This window comes from Agelaius tricolor, unplaced genomic scaffold (assembly GCF_023055355.1).
Source record: "Agelaius tricolor isolate 1412-34295 unplaced genomic scaffold, bAgeTri1.0.p SCAF_10, whole genome shotgun sequence".
NCBI lineage: Eukaryota > Metazoa > Chordata > Aves > Passeriformes > Icteridae > Agelaius > Agelaius tricolor.
In genome coordinates, this window is record NW_027269270.1 from 6,412,875 (window position 1) to 6,426,990 (window position 14,116).

General features: G+C 41.8%; 1 long non-coding RNA gene across 1 annotated transcript; it reads left to right on the forward strand.

Annotated features, from left to right (window-relative positions):
- Window positions 1-3,188: 3,188 nt before the first annotated feature.
- LOC139593540 (uncharacterized) lies at window positions 3,189-11,694 on the forward strand. The gene is made up of 2 exons (XR_011680335.1): window positions 3,189-3,835; window positions 9,206-11,694. It is a non-coding gene; the product is annotated as an uncharacterized lncRNA (long non-coding RNA).
- Window positions 11,695-14,116: the final 2,422 nt, after the last annotated feature.

Here is a 14,116-nt window from a genome sequence, read left to right on the forward strand (position 1 = left end):
CCAGCCACAGACAGATGCAGCACTGCTCATCGCTGGAGCCATTTCTGGCTTGTCTCCAGCAGAGCCTTGAGAACAGGTGGATGGTGCTGCTCAGGGATAAGAGGGAGTCTCTCTGTGGTTAATAGCTCCTGATAGGTTTTATTTCCATGGATTTCCCACGAACCACATGAACATATGGCAGCCAGGAGGACCTGTGGTCACGAGCTTCATGAACTGTGTGAGAAGATAACTTTCCTAAACTCGGCACCTGCTAACATCATTTGATACTCCTACTTCATGCATTATGAAACAACAAACAATCATTTTGTATTCAGCACCTCGTGCCAGCCCTTATCTGTGAGCCCTGCTCTGTGTCTTCTGATATATTGCTAAATCATTCTAACAGATAACATCCTGCCCATGCTTTCCTTTTGAGCAGGGATGGAGATCTGGAACCCGTGCCCTACTCATGAGAGGCATCAATGGGCAGTGTCTGACCACTGCATGCACTGCCAGCAGGAGTGTCCTTTCCACAGTCCTGAGTGTCCCTGCTGCTCTGAGCACATGGCATGGGTACAGTGTGTTCCCAAAGACACTGTTACCTGTTAAACACAAGGCTTTGGGAACTAAAGGGCACCTGTATGCCCCAGGTGAATACTGGGATAAGTTCAACTGCTGTGTCATGGTATCCTGCCAAAGTGGTGACCAGAGTGGTGGTGTGGTCCTGTGTGCTACTCAGTGAGAGCCTGGTGGACAGCCTTCAGCTGGCCTTTCTCAGCTCAGAGAGTGAAGGGTCATGGCAGCATTGCCAGCTGTCCTTGGGAACGGAGCGTCAATGAAAATTAGGTATAACAGAAAAAACATAAGGCTCTTGAAGGATTTGCATAAGAAGGATTTGCACCTGGATCAGAAGTCAAAATCCTTAGAAACTTTTGCATACACACACACATACACACACTCATACCTGCACACATGCATGAAACATAATGCTTTAGATATTATGAAATCAGATTCCACATCTGAGAAGGGAGAGGCCTGGAAGAGCTACGGTTTTGTAAAACATCATTTGGCACTTTCCATCTCAGGATCTGAAAGGGATGTTTTGGCAATACTGACATTGTACACAACAGGCTCCAACAGCAAGCACAGAGATGGTGTTCTAAGGAAAATTAATATTGTTTCCCATTTAATGTATGGCACCAATACTTAGGTAGAGTTTCTTAGCAAGCCACACTAATCTCCTAACTGATTTGCAAGCCATCACACATGCATTTAACTTTACCTTAAATGAAACAAAACAGAAATACAGTGAAGTATTATTGAAACCTGAAAACAGTTCACTCCACATAATTAAATTTTAATTCAAAATGTCATTGCTTGTGTATGATAGAAACATTTTTTATGATCAGTCAGACAATTTCTACATAATAGTTACCTTTATTTGAAGGCATATTGACTCAAAACAGTAAAAAATGCAAATGAAGATTCTTCACTAGCTAAAATGATGTCAAATTATATATACAAATGGTAACATAAAAGAAAAAAAAAGATTTGTCAAGTACATCAAGTAAAGCTCTGGAATAATACAGAACTCCTTGCTGCCTTAATCAGAAAGTTTAATAGCTCCCATTTAAAGAAAGAGGAATTAAAGGCAGAGTGCAGTCCTAAATACCACTCCCATCTACTCTGAAAATGGTGGCAGAGTAATTTTTCATGGGTCTGTGACGCACAAACAGAAAAGCATCCCGGGTATTTGCTGCCCAACACACAAAAAGTGGAATTTGCATGTCGTATTGGGACACCCAAACTGAAGGTGAGCAAGATACTCCTGCACTTGTAATATCCACAGAATTGCTCATCCCTGTCCACAACCTCTCAGCTGTGTTTTCCTCTGCTGGTGATCCATGTCTTTGCTGCCCCTGCCCAGCTCTTCCCTGTGCTGTGAGGTTTCCAGGCACAGCACACAACCCGCTGTCCCATGGTCCCACGCTGCTGGGAGAAGTGAGACCCTCTGGCTCAAATTGTCTTGGTTCAATGCCCACCCTCCTCCTGCTGCAGCCCTGCTGGAGGATCTCAATCCCAGATGGGTGAGGCTAAGAGGACAGGACTGGCTTTGGCTTCCTAAGGAAATGGCACATTCTGCCCCGAACACACCTTCACCTTCACTTTACTTCCTAAAACTTGCCCCAGCTTTGGTGCAAGGCTATCAGCATTAAGCTCCATGCAGGAGAAAGACACAGCAATTATGAGAAGTTCTCTGCAATCCCCTGCCCTGCATTAGGCACTGCCTCACAGCAGGCAGGGCACGGAGGAGCCCGGTGCAAGAAGGACTCCAAGAGATCCCCTGCAGATGTTTTATGAGCTTAGACCACTCTAAAATGGTTCTGACTTCCATCATAGCAGGAAGATGTAAAACCTGCTCTGTGCCAGCTCTGTAAGTGAGCAGGGTGTGTGGATGTGCAATATGCTGATAACAGACGAGGTGCCAGTAGATGGCTCTCAAGATATGAGGCCTATGGCTCTCACAGGGCTGAGCCACCTTCCTGGCTGGGGAGCACTGCTGCTGCTGCATGCTGGGAACAAAACAGCCCCTCAAACTGCACCTGGGGACAGGACAGGACAGGGGTGCCATGGAACTGTGGCATCTTCTCCCCAGACATGCCTAAAAATAGCAAAGTTCTTAGCTTTGTTAGTTTTGATAATTCAAGGCGAAAATGCACTCCTCACTAAAGCACGCTTGAAATCTCCCTTTAATTCTTTAAATGAGATTTAAGGGCTGTTTAAATAGGCTGGGAAAAGCTGAGATAATGCTTCTGCAGTAGCCCTGTTAGTGTGCAAGGAGAGGTACTACCAGTCCCAGAGGGGTTATGTAGTTAATAAGTCAGATTTTCTTAACTAAATAGTTGAGCTATGTCTATTTAGAGTTGATTTTCTCAAGCATACATGAACTAACACCCCTAAGGGGAGGGGGTCCAGGAGGGATGCTCACAGTTAGAAATTCTACAGAGGATTGAAATGAATTTTTAGTCCTGTGTAACTACAGCAGATAACATTTAATTGAGAGGAGAGGAGAGGAGAGGAGAGGAGAGGAGAGGAGAGGAGAGGAGAGGAGAGGAGAGGAGAGGAGAGGAGAGGAGAGGAGAGGAGAGGAGAGGAGAGGAGAGGAGAGGAGAGGAGAGGAGAGGAGAGGAGAGGAGAGGAGAGGAGAGGAGAGGAGACTCTCATTCTGAGTTTGGACAGCAATTTATATCCCAAGTTTAATTTTTGTGAATTGAGTAAATATAGAGATAACAAAAGCAACCACATTCTTTTAGCTATCCAGTCATTCTTAAAAAAAGGAAGAGGGTTTGTACACCATAACTTTATACAGACAACTGGCCATTTAGTGTATGTACTAGAAATTCTGCTGGAAATGTTATTCATTTTTTAATTAAATTTGGGTTGTTACTTTAAATGCAGTTTTCCACAAAGCATGTCCTGAGGCCTTTGCCAGTCAACTGTGATATATTTTCCTGGTCAGCAACCCCAGCCTATATGTATTATACTCCTTCTGTTTCTTGGTTTCATGTCAGGGACAGTCAGAGTGATTGCTGACTAAATAATTAGCAGAGGGAACACCACCTCTGTATGTTTCTGTAGTCATTAGGTTAGCAAGAAAACAAAACTAACTTTCATAATCTCTTTCCCTATAGGTACCTGGCACTTTCCAGGAGCAAAGTAGGGAGAAAATGTAATTGCTAAAATCTCAAACATTCATTATTAGACGAATGATACCTTTTTCTCTCCATCTTGTCCCATAAAGGCATCTATAGAAGAAATGCAGGCTTGTAGTATTTCAACCCCATCAAACAATAGTGTAAGTATTATATAATAAGGTAGAATAAGATAATAACATAATACAGCATTATTAGACAGTGTGCCCAAACCATTTCCAGCCACAAGAAAAATCAGGGTGAGGGCAGGGGGCTTGGACTGGCACCAGTGAAGGTGAGGAGGCCTGAGTGAGCTGCCTTCCTTCTGTGCCCTCCAGAGGAACAACACTTCCTAATTTCCAGCTCTGCTCCCTGTTTGTTTGTGTTCATGTCGTTCCTCTTGCTTCCTCCTACTCCAACCCAACCACGGGCTACAGAGGGAATTTAAGGAAGGTAGCTGGGTAAGTTTTGTCAGGTAAGTTAGGTCTGCCACCTGTTTTGGATGAAGAGTATCTAGTATTTCAGACTATTAAAAAAAAAGGATAAATTTTTCACTGAGAAGTTGGGCTGGATAAATTTTTCACTGAGAAGCTGAGGTAGGAACAAACTGCTTTACTTTGGTTTTCTAATCCCAACTTTTTACAGAAGATGAGTGTCATTTATTCCATGGTACTCTCCCAAGGCTTACATGGAACTCTGCTCTCAGGTTTGAGAAGGAACTGTTGAACTCAAAAGATTTTAATGTAAGTTACATCACTGAACTATAGTGTGATGGTGTTCACAGGGGTTTTCAGGTGAGCGAAGAGATGAGAATGTTGACTCCATGTTCACAAGGCTTGATTTATTATTTTATTTTATATATATATTACATTATAACTATACTAAAAAAGAATAGAAGGAAAAGTTTCATCTCAGAGGGCTAGCTAAGCTAAGAATAGAAAGTAATGAGAACAAAGGTCTGTGGCTCAGACAGAGAGAGCCAGCTCTGCTGTGACTGGTCACTAATCCCAAACATCCACACGAGACCAATCACAGATCCACCTGCTGCATTCCACAGCAGCAGATAACCATTGTTTACATTTTGTTTCTGAGGCCTCTTAGCTTCTCAGAAGGGAAAAAATCCTAAGAAAGGATTTTCACAAAAAGATGTCTACGACACTGTAGCCTTTCTGGTATTAATAGGGGTACCAGAAGCTGTGTGAGTCATGTAAAAAAAGCTTCCATTCTTATACAAGGTCATCATTTCTCTTTTCCACCCCACTCCAGATTTCTCCCATATGAGGAGTAGAGGCTGGTATTAGCATTGGAAGGAAGTTGGCTGACATTCTGATCCCACAGAAATAAATGTGAGTTAGTTATTTTAGTTAGCCAGGATTTTTTCCCATCAGCTTTCATGACTAATATAGTTAGTCCTTGATTTACATGCTATTATCTCCCTCTGAACTTTAGAGAATCTTATGCTCATTTCTTTTTATTACAGCACTAGAAACTATTAAAGAAAAGCTCACCTTGAAGTGTAGAAGAAAAGGTGGTGGTTCTGCAAATGCAGGCTATCTAATGAATTCATGGCTTCCCCTACAGAACTGTTCTCGTACTGGTGATGGGAATTTTTCAAGATAAATTTGCTAAAATGAATTTCACTTATTATGCTTCTCCTTTTATGGACCTGTGCCCTGATTCAATCTCCCAGTCTGAACATCTGGTATGCCTTAAAAAGATTCTTCCACGTGGAGCCTGGTTCCCGATTTCCTCAGCTATTATTTATTACATCGTTTGGGCTTTAGAAGGGATTGCTGAACCAGTGTGGATAATCTAAAAAATAAACTTAATCTAAAACTAATGCAAACTGTACAGCATAGGAGATTTAGAAAAGCTTACTTAGCAGTCAAGTAAAACCCTTATATTTATCTTGGTACTTCCTGAATCCACCTCTGAACAGATATGGGACCATGAGGGAAAAAAAACCTCAAGTACGTTCTGAGTGACCAGAAGGCAGAAATTCCTCACACACTTGAAAACAATTGTCTGAGCAATGTTTAGGGATCAGAGAGGTTTGAACTCCTCCACATAGTCCCCATCTCAGTTGCCAGGTGGCATCAGGAAGTTTCAGCCCTGTTTTGAGAACAGTGTCTATTACCCACACTTAAGCCAAAGCATCTTTTTCAGTTTAAATTATGGCTACCTTAACAGCCTGCTGCCTGAAATGTTCTTTGATACTGAGGCAGAACACTTTCCAACAGTGCACAGTCAAATCTGTGGGGCCTGTTAATGCTGTGTGCTGGCAAAACCCCTATTTGGGACATAGAAAGGTGATTATCACCTTCTAAGCTTTGTCCAAATAGAAAGCTAAAACAATCTGGATTGGATCTGAGCACTGCGTACAAAATTCTTTAACATCTCATGTCTCCAGAGTCGAGCTTAGTGCCAATGGCTTCAGCAAATGAAGCAAAATAATCCCAGATCCAAGGCCTTCAGGAATGAGAAAGGCAGAGCTGTTGGTAGCAGCAGTGCTGCTCTCACACAGTTTGTTAAATGTGCTGTGGAAACGTGAGTGCTCAGGAGCTCATGAACCCAGATGGAGGATTTTTAACGTGTTTCTGCAGGAACAGAGACGAGCTCTGCTCAGGGCCAGGTGACGTACTAGGCGTTGTACAAGAGACCTTCTAGCACTCTTGGGGATTTTCCACACCTCAAACAGCAAGTTTTAGCTAGAAAAGTTTTAGTTTTAAGTTTTTTTTCCAGAGAAGAAGGCTTCTCCTTTATTCTGTCAATAATACTTATTTCAAGCACAGATTATTTGTATATAATTATGGTTTCTTTTCTCTCAGGCTTAACCATTGTTAAGGGTTGGTATAACAGTGCATATTTCAGTGATACTGATGGGGCAGGTCCAGTCCAAGCACCCCTCCCAGTCATATTCATCTGTTCTCATACACATATAAAATATCTATCATTCAGAGAATGTAAAATTGCCCAGAAGATGCAGGGAGTGAGCTCTGGATTGCCTGGTCAGATCCTCTTTACTGTGTCATAAACCCATCTGGGTTATTTTGCTGAATCAAAATTATCTGTTTCTTTGTTTGACCTTCAAAAGCACTTTTAACCAACTTGGCACCTTGAAATATAGACAAAACAATTTCTTAAAAGCACCAGTACGTGTGTACTACTACCTTTCTCTCCAGTACCTAAAACCAGCACACCAGCCAGCACTTTATTGCAGAAATTTGTTCTGTGCTGGAAAGCAGCCCCGGTATGGACTTAAAAGACAATATCTCCTTTCCTCGTTAGCAGAGCTGCCCAGGGCAGAGCCCAGCTGCCCACCACGGCTCCCCCGAGGCACATTTGCTGCTTACAGCTGACCCACAGAGGTGGGGAAGCCGTGGCTGGAGCTAAGCTCAGGAGCACTTCCCAAATCCGAGTTCAAATGCATTTTTGACTTCCTGCTGGGGGAGGAATTGAGCATGTGGCCTGTCCCTCCCTGTGCCAGCAGGTCCTGCAGCAAGCAGGGCGTGAAGGCCACCAGGGCTGGTGCTGGGGTCTGGCTGGGTGCCCAGCCCAGCGGCCACCAAGGGAAGGTGTGAGCCTGAGGAGGAGCGACAGAGCCAAGGCTGCTCATCCAGAGAACCCCTGCCTGTGAGAGAGGCTGCTCCAGAGGCAAATGCTCAGCTGCATTCTGCAAATGATACATTTGTTAAAGATTGTCAAATGGCTTAGAAGTAAGATTTCTGGAAAATGTACAAAATGAAAACAAAATTACAGCACTGCTGTAGATAGTGACAAAGCATGAAGATACATCAGCATTAAATAAATAGCCAGCTTGGGGTTCTCAATTGCAATTACCACATACTCTCTGTGTTTGCAATACCTAGGAGACCCACAGCACATTACAGAATTTTGTTAATTACTAAGTAAGTGAAGAAAGAGAGGAAAAAACACTGTGACTAAAATGTATATTGTGTATTGATTTAGAGAACTGTAATTTAAAATTAATAATTTATCATTCCTTTTAACAGGCTATATTCTATTTTATAAAAAGTAATGAAACCTTTGGAATACAGAGGAAATCACTTCCCACTCTTCATTTCATCTATGCTGAGAAAGGAGGAGTGGTTTGTGTTACTCTTGCCACATTTACAAAATGTGCAGTTTGGCAAAGAGTAGATTAGCAAGATTACAGACTTCTATTTGCTGTTACTAATCATGAAACAGTGGATGAAATAGTAACTGGTGTGTGATGTTAAGAGGGTCTCCCCAGGTAGTACCCTTGGGAAGCAATCACAGGGGCACTCAGAACAGTGACAGTCATTGTCCCACCAGTTTCAGCAGTTTTGACCAGCAGAATTTGCTTGGCTTATTGAATGATAATGAGATCATCTCCCTCCTGCTCAAAAAGCTAAGTCACTCAGATCAGGACTTCCACAAGAAATAGAACACTGCAAGCTATTAATGAAATCACAGTCGGTTCACATCTAACTAGAGGAACAACCAAAACAAAAGTAACTTGTCATGAGAAATTATTTAACCCTGCTGCAGCTGCAACCTTTGTTTATAGTGTATGTACCTATTTGGGCTAAATAATTTTCTACAACCACACTGTGAAAACTTTAGGGGGAAAAAGCTTCATAGAGAGCTTCAAACAAACTCAAGTATTAAGTTCTTATGTGTGCTTTCTTTATAGAGGCATTAATAATTTTCAGTTATTGCTCATTTTTAGTGCAGATAGCTCGTGCTACATCCTTGCTGTTAGAGACGTGAAAAGCTTCACAGCACGGTGAGGAGGTCAGGTCCCAGCCTCCATTCCAGTGGAAACAGGGCTTATGGGATTACATTGATTATGAGCATGCAACTCTTTTCTCCCTCATACATTATTTATTTAATTGGCTGCTTTCAACCAAACTAGAGAATCACAGATTTCTCCAAAGTAATTAAATTCCTACGAGTTTCATTGAAGCAGACAAATAGGAAAAGGACAGAGACCCTAGACATGCTCTGAACTGAGATTCTTTTTAATAGACACCAAAGAACCTCAAGAGAAGATTCAACTAATGATACCAGCTACAAGTAAAATCCACATGAAACTCTGACCCTTGTCAAGGGTCTTTAGAGACAAATTAGACACTATTAGACACAAATTTAGTGCTGATGAGTCTGTGCCAGCTGCCATCAGCTGCTGCATGCACCTTGCATTTGGCATGGATGTTCAGTGTGTTGAAAGTGTAGTCCAAAGTTAGAACACTGTCCTAAAATCTGGAGAGACATTACTGCTCTGCCACGCACTTCTGTGTGATTATGGATTAGGATTTGTACTACGGTGCTAAAATGAGGACAATGTATTTGGTCTCTATAAAGAAAGATGCAACAGGTAGTAAGGCACCCACACAATGTGGGGACACAAAGAAGGAACCTCAAAGACCCTGGAGAAAATTAGGAAATTACCATACAGGCCTCCCTTTCTCCCACTTAATGCATAACTTGTCTTCTAGACATTATTTTTACATATCTTGTTTCTTGTATCTTTTTTGTTTTCTGACCAGCTACCTTCTGACACCAGTTGTCTCCTACCAAGTGGTTCAAGATACGTAGTCAGCCTGGGAAGCACTGGAGGAACAGTTCACAGCTTCAGAAGGAGGCCTCAGGAAGAGAGTCCAAAGCATCCCAGGACAGCTGGGATTTTCAGAGAACTGCTACTCTGCCTGCAGTTTGATTTACTTGCCCTGTTGACTGCAATAATACACCCCCAGTAACTTTCCTCTGGAGCCCTAATTATAGAATTAACATCCCAAATTTTAAAAATTTCAACAGGTCTCCAAACAAAACCATCGGAAGTAGGAAAAATGTATATATATGGCAATCAGCTATTAAGAGTGGCAATCAGCTATTAAGAGCCACAGGCAGAGGGAATAACATCTAATCCACTAAATCCCAACAGCTGGAGAAAAGTCATTACTTGTAGGCAAGGTAAGCCCCCCATGCCCTTCCAGGGCCACGCTCACTTTTCATGCACTTTCTGCAGGGATGGAATACAACAGCAAAACAGAGGTAGCTGTTCTGATGGGGCACACACATTACAAACTTATGCTTCATATGTACAGTGTACAGGTTTTTTTCTAATTTCCCCTCCTAATTAATTAATTTTTCTTTAAAGCTCAAAGTTTTTTCAATTGGTGAAAGTTCTGTTCTACTTAGGATAATTTCACTTTCTATTAATTTTTTTTGCGATTCTCAAAGCATCTCCCTTTCTGGGGGAAAAAAACCACCAAAAGCAACAACCATAAAACCAAAACTCCCAAATCTGATATGTCAAATGCAAAGTAAGGTTACTTACATTTATCTAGATGAAAAGAGAATCACCCATTTCATATACAGTAGGCACTCCAGGACAAAACCAGAAAGCAAGTGGTTTATCTTTATGTCTAGTCCTGGGTCATCTTACTGTTGTGCAGAGAATAATGAAAGATAACAAAGGCATTCCCATGCTGCCAGATCACTTGACTTCTGTTTAAATGCATCCTTAAAGGTATAACTACCCCAAATTTAATCCCCAAGCAGGTCTACACAATACAGAGATGGCAAATATCTAAGTGGCTCTTAGAAAAACACCCTGGTCTTATCCCTGGGCAACATGGTCTATTACACTGCCAAATTAATGAGGACCAAACCAGCAAAAATTCTGAGTGACAAAACAAAGTATATCTCCTAGCTCTGGATGGGCCACTGAATGATCATTCCTCTGTTCACAAAGTTTGGTTCCAATTACACCTCTGAACTGCTCATTCCTTGAAGACATCTGGTGTAAATTGCTTTCTGAAAAGTAGCCACAAATTTCACAAAGTTATGCAGATACAACAGCTGTTGTATATATGCTCACCCAAAAGCGAGAAGTGGCATTCTGCTTCTTCCCCATCTTGGAACATAAACTCACTTCTCTGCATTTACTGTGCAAGCAGAATTTGGCTTTTTTGTTGTTGGATTTGGTTTTTTTTTGCTTTATTTTGTTCTATTTTGTTGGTTTTGTTCTTTTTGTCACCCCTTTCCTGCTGGCTCCATTCCTTCGCCATAAACCTATGCCTGCAAATTACAAATGCTGTGTTGCTAAATTCTGGCTTTATACCTAGAAAGTACTGCAAAATCCTGGCTGAGGTTGTGCTGAGTGCTCGGCGGCTGTTTTGGTGGCAGCTGTTTTCTCTGAGTCACCTGGAAACCAGCTGTTCTTTAGCTACCTTCTCCTTGGTTAGAGGATGCTCACTGGAGGCAATTTCTGGGATTTGTGATTCATTTGCAGGAGATTGCTGGACAGATCCTGCTTTTCCCATATGCTGGAAGGCCACCTCTGCAAACAGCTGTGCCATTTGGAAAGGTGTGACAATGCTCTTGCTTTTGAGAGTTTGATTAATCAATATAATGTGAATTTTGTTCAAAACTGTATGGTTCCAACCTAAATTTCAGTTATCAACAGGAATGTCTCTGCACACTTCACTGAGCTTTGAGTTAGATTGTGCTAAATACAGCATCTCTGTTTTCCCAGCAGACGATGGCTGGAAACAAAATTCATGTGTGTGCAGAGAGATCAGAAAAACAAAATCTATACCAAACTCAAGCAATGAATAAACTATATCTGAGTTAGGTATGTGGTTTGATTCATCTGTCATTTAGACTGGCTTGGTGTCAGTATCTCCTGACCTCTGCCAAATGGTTCTGGCAGTCCCCTGAAGAGCAGGGACAAAACAAAGCTCCAGTATCTTGAAATAGCATAACATGAGTTATTGTGAAGGAGCTTTTAATAATATACAAGAGACATGCAGTATCCATGTTTGGAGTAAAATAAGGATGGCATTTACTCTGAAATGAATGGCTGACTTGGATCCTGGCCCTACAATAGTGAATGGCAAAAAAATCCCCAAAAAAACAACTCCACTCATATTTTTTAAACTACAATTTTCTTTTTCTTGTGAGAGATATGAAGAGGTATCTTTGCTTACATTATTTTAAGACCTGTTTAATAAATCCTCATGAATTGTCAGTATATTTATCTGATTTGATTTTATATGATGGGAAAAGGGGAAATAAATGTGTTTAACAGAGAAAACCAAGCAGGCATCTAAAATGATGAGATTTTTCCCAGCATTTGCTGTGATCATCTGATTCTGCATCTACCCTGCCCTCACTCTTGTGTTTCTGTGCCTCTGATCTTTCTAGATTTTATCTGACTCTGAGACTCAGCTCCTGTCTCTGGAACAGATATAGCACACCTATAAGTAATGAAAAATGGCCATTAGTAGGATATTTGTTGCAGGAAGAGAAAATTTTGAAATGTTCTAGCTGCATAGTGACTGCCACAGAGTGCTACACACAACACAAATGTCTGCCTAGAAATGGACAAACTCCCATGGACTTTTTCAGTTTTCCCCAGTTTCTTGGGATGGTTTTTTTTTTGTTTTCCTTTAAACCTCATCAGCCTATATCACAGGAGAGATATATGCTGTCTAAATAATACAATAAGCTGTCTAAATATTTCTAGTACCAGGGGATAAGGAGACATTTTAAACACTTAATTGCAGTAAGAAGCTGAATACAGGAGCCAACACAGGTACCATTCCTGAATCCCCCTGGGTTAAGGAGAGGGACAAATATTAATATAACATAAAGCAAGCACACCCCCTACAAAACCTGGATCAACCCTTCCTCCAGGGCGCTGCCAATCATCAATTCCTGATGAAAGATGTTAAAAAGGAAATATTTTGAAGAAGTTTTCATGGCCCTGTGGACAGGTCTGCCCCTTCCCCGGGCTCAGCCTCCACAGCTGAGAAATGGGCTGGTGTCCTGCTGTCCCTGCCCACCTGCCCTTCCTGGTGGGGGGCACTTTAAAACACTGCTCCTGGTAAGGAGATGAGGCAAAGGAGGTGGGAGTGGAAGGGGGAGTTTGTTCTTAAGGGAGAAGGATTCTTCCAGTGGTAGAAACCAAATGTCACAGATGGGTACATGCTCAGCTCCTGCCTGCTTTCAGAATGGTTTCTGCTCTCCAACATCTACAGTTGCTTTTTTTTTCCCTACATCATCAGCAAGGATCGACTCTCTGTAACAGGGATTTATTTTGGAGAAAAGGCAGAAGCTGGAGTCCTTGCAGAGAACATCAGAACTATTTCTGAATAAATTGCCACTGTGACCACAGTCTGATACCACACAAACACGGAACTAATGCTGCTCCTGTAAAGGTTGCAGGATTTGTCTTGTCTTTGTTGAACCTTAGGCTGCTGTTTCATATTCTAATAGAAATTAAAGAGCTAATTACATACAATTTAGACTACACATGAGGGACACAGGCTCAGCTTCCAGCTGAGCTGGGAAAATTTTAATTGTTTAGTTAGAAAAGCAATCTATTTGGAGATGTGCGAAACAACTTCTGATTCTAGGTGAAAAGTCATCAGAGCAATTTATGATCTTACAACTATTAATTTCCTAATTTAGATCAAGGAATAGCAACTGTAAGGAAAAGGCAGTGACTGTGTAGATTAGATCATTAGACCCACAGTCAGCAGAACTAATGTCCATTAACCCAAGTGGCAGCATTAACACCCTTCTTCCTGGCATGGACCCACTGCCTCCTCCTAATCTGCTTTTCTGGAAGAACACCTGGCTACAACAGAGTGAGGCAATTCCAGGAAAAAAACCCAAACAAACTAAGCAGAAAGGCAGCATCCATGCTTATTTGGCTATGGGATTTTCCACTGTGATATGGAGCCCATCAGTGACAGGCATGAGGGGAGTGTGTCCTCTCCTTCCCACCAGACTGCTCAGAACACTAAGGATCCCAAAACCACTTTACTGGGAAAGGACTGTGGGAAACTGCAGGGCAGAAGGAACGAAAAGCACTGGTTTTCTGGCCAGCAACAATGTCACCTGCCTCTTCTCTCCTGCCTGGTCAAGTCACTCAAAAACCTGACAGACAGCTTCCAGCAGAGACTGGCTGTAGTGCCACTGGCAACCACAGGACATTATTACACTGAAGAAAAAAAAATAAAAGAAGAAGCAGAGAAAACTCAAAGGCATTTCATTTTTATCATGATGATAAAGTGTCCTCATGTTCCAGTAATGAATGTGAACACACACATTTTAGGGATCTTTTATTAATATTTACTCCTTAGCTATTCTCATTTCCCAAAAGCGCCCCTTTCTGGGACTGCTACCACCATTTCTGTACAGTCCACAGTCAGCAAGGAATGTCATTTAAAAACTGCTAATGTATAGGATTTAAACAGCATTTATGTGGCTGACAGATTCTGTCTTACTGTGCAGAAGGGATAAGTAACAGAAACCAACAATAAATTAGAAACTTGCAACAACAGTGAGATTTAACGAGAGCGCATTCACAGAGAGCTGCCGAGGGCAAATTAAACGAACCAGGATGGATTGCCATCTGTTTTGGGCAGTGTCACTTGGCAAGGACC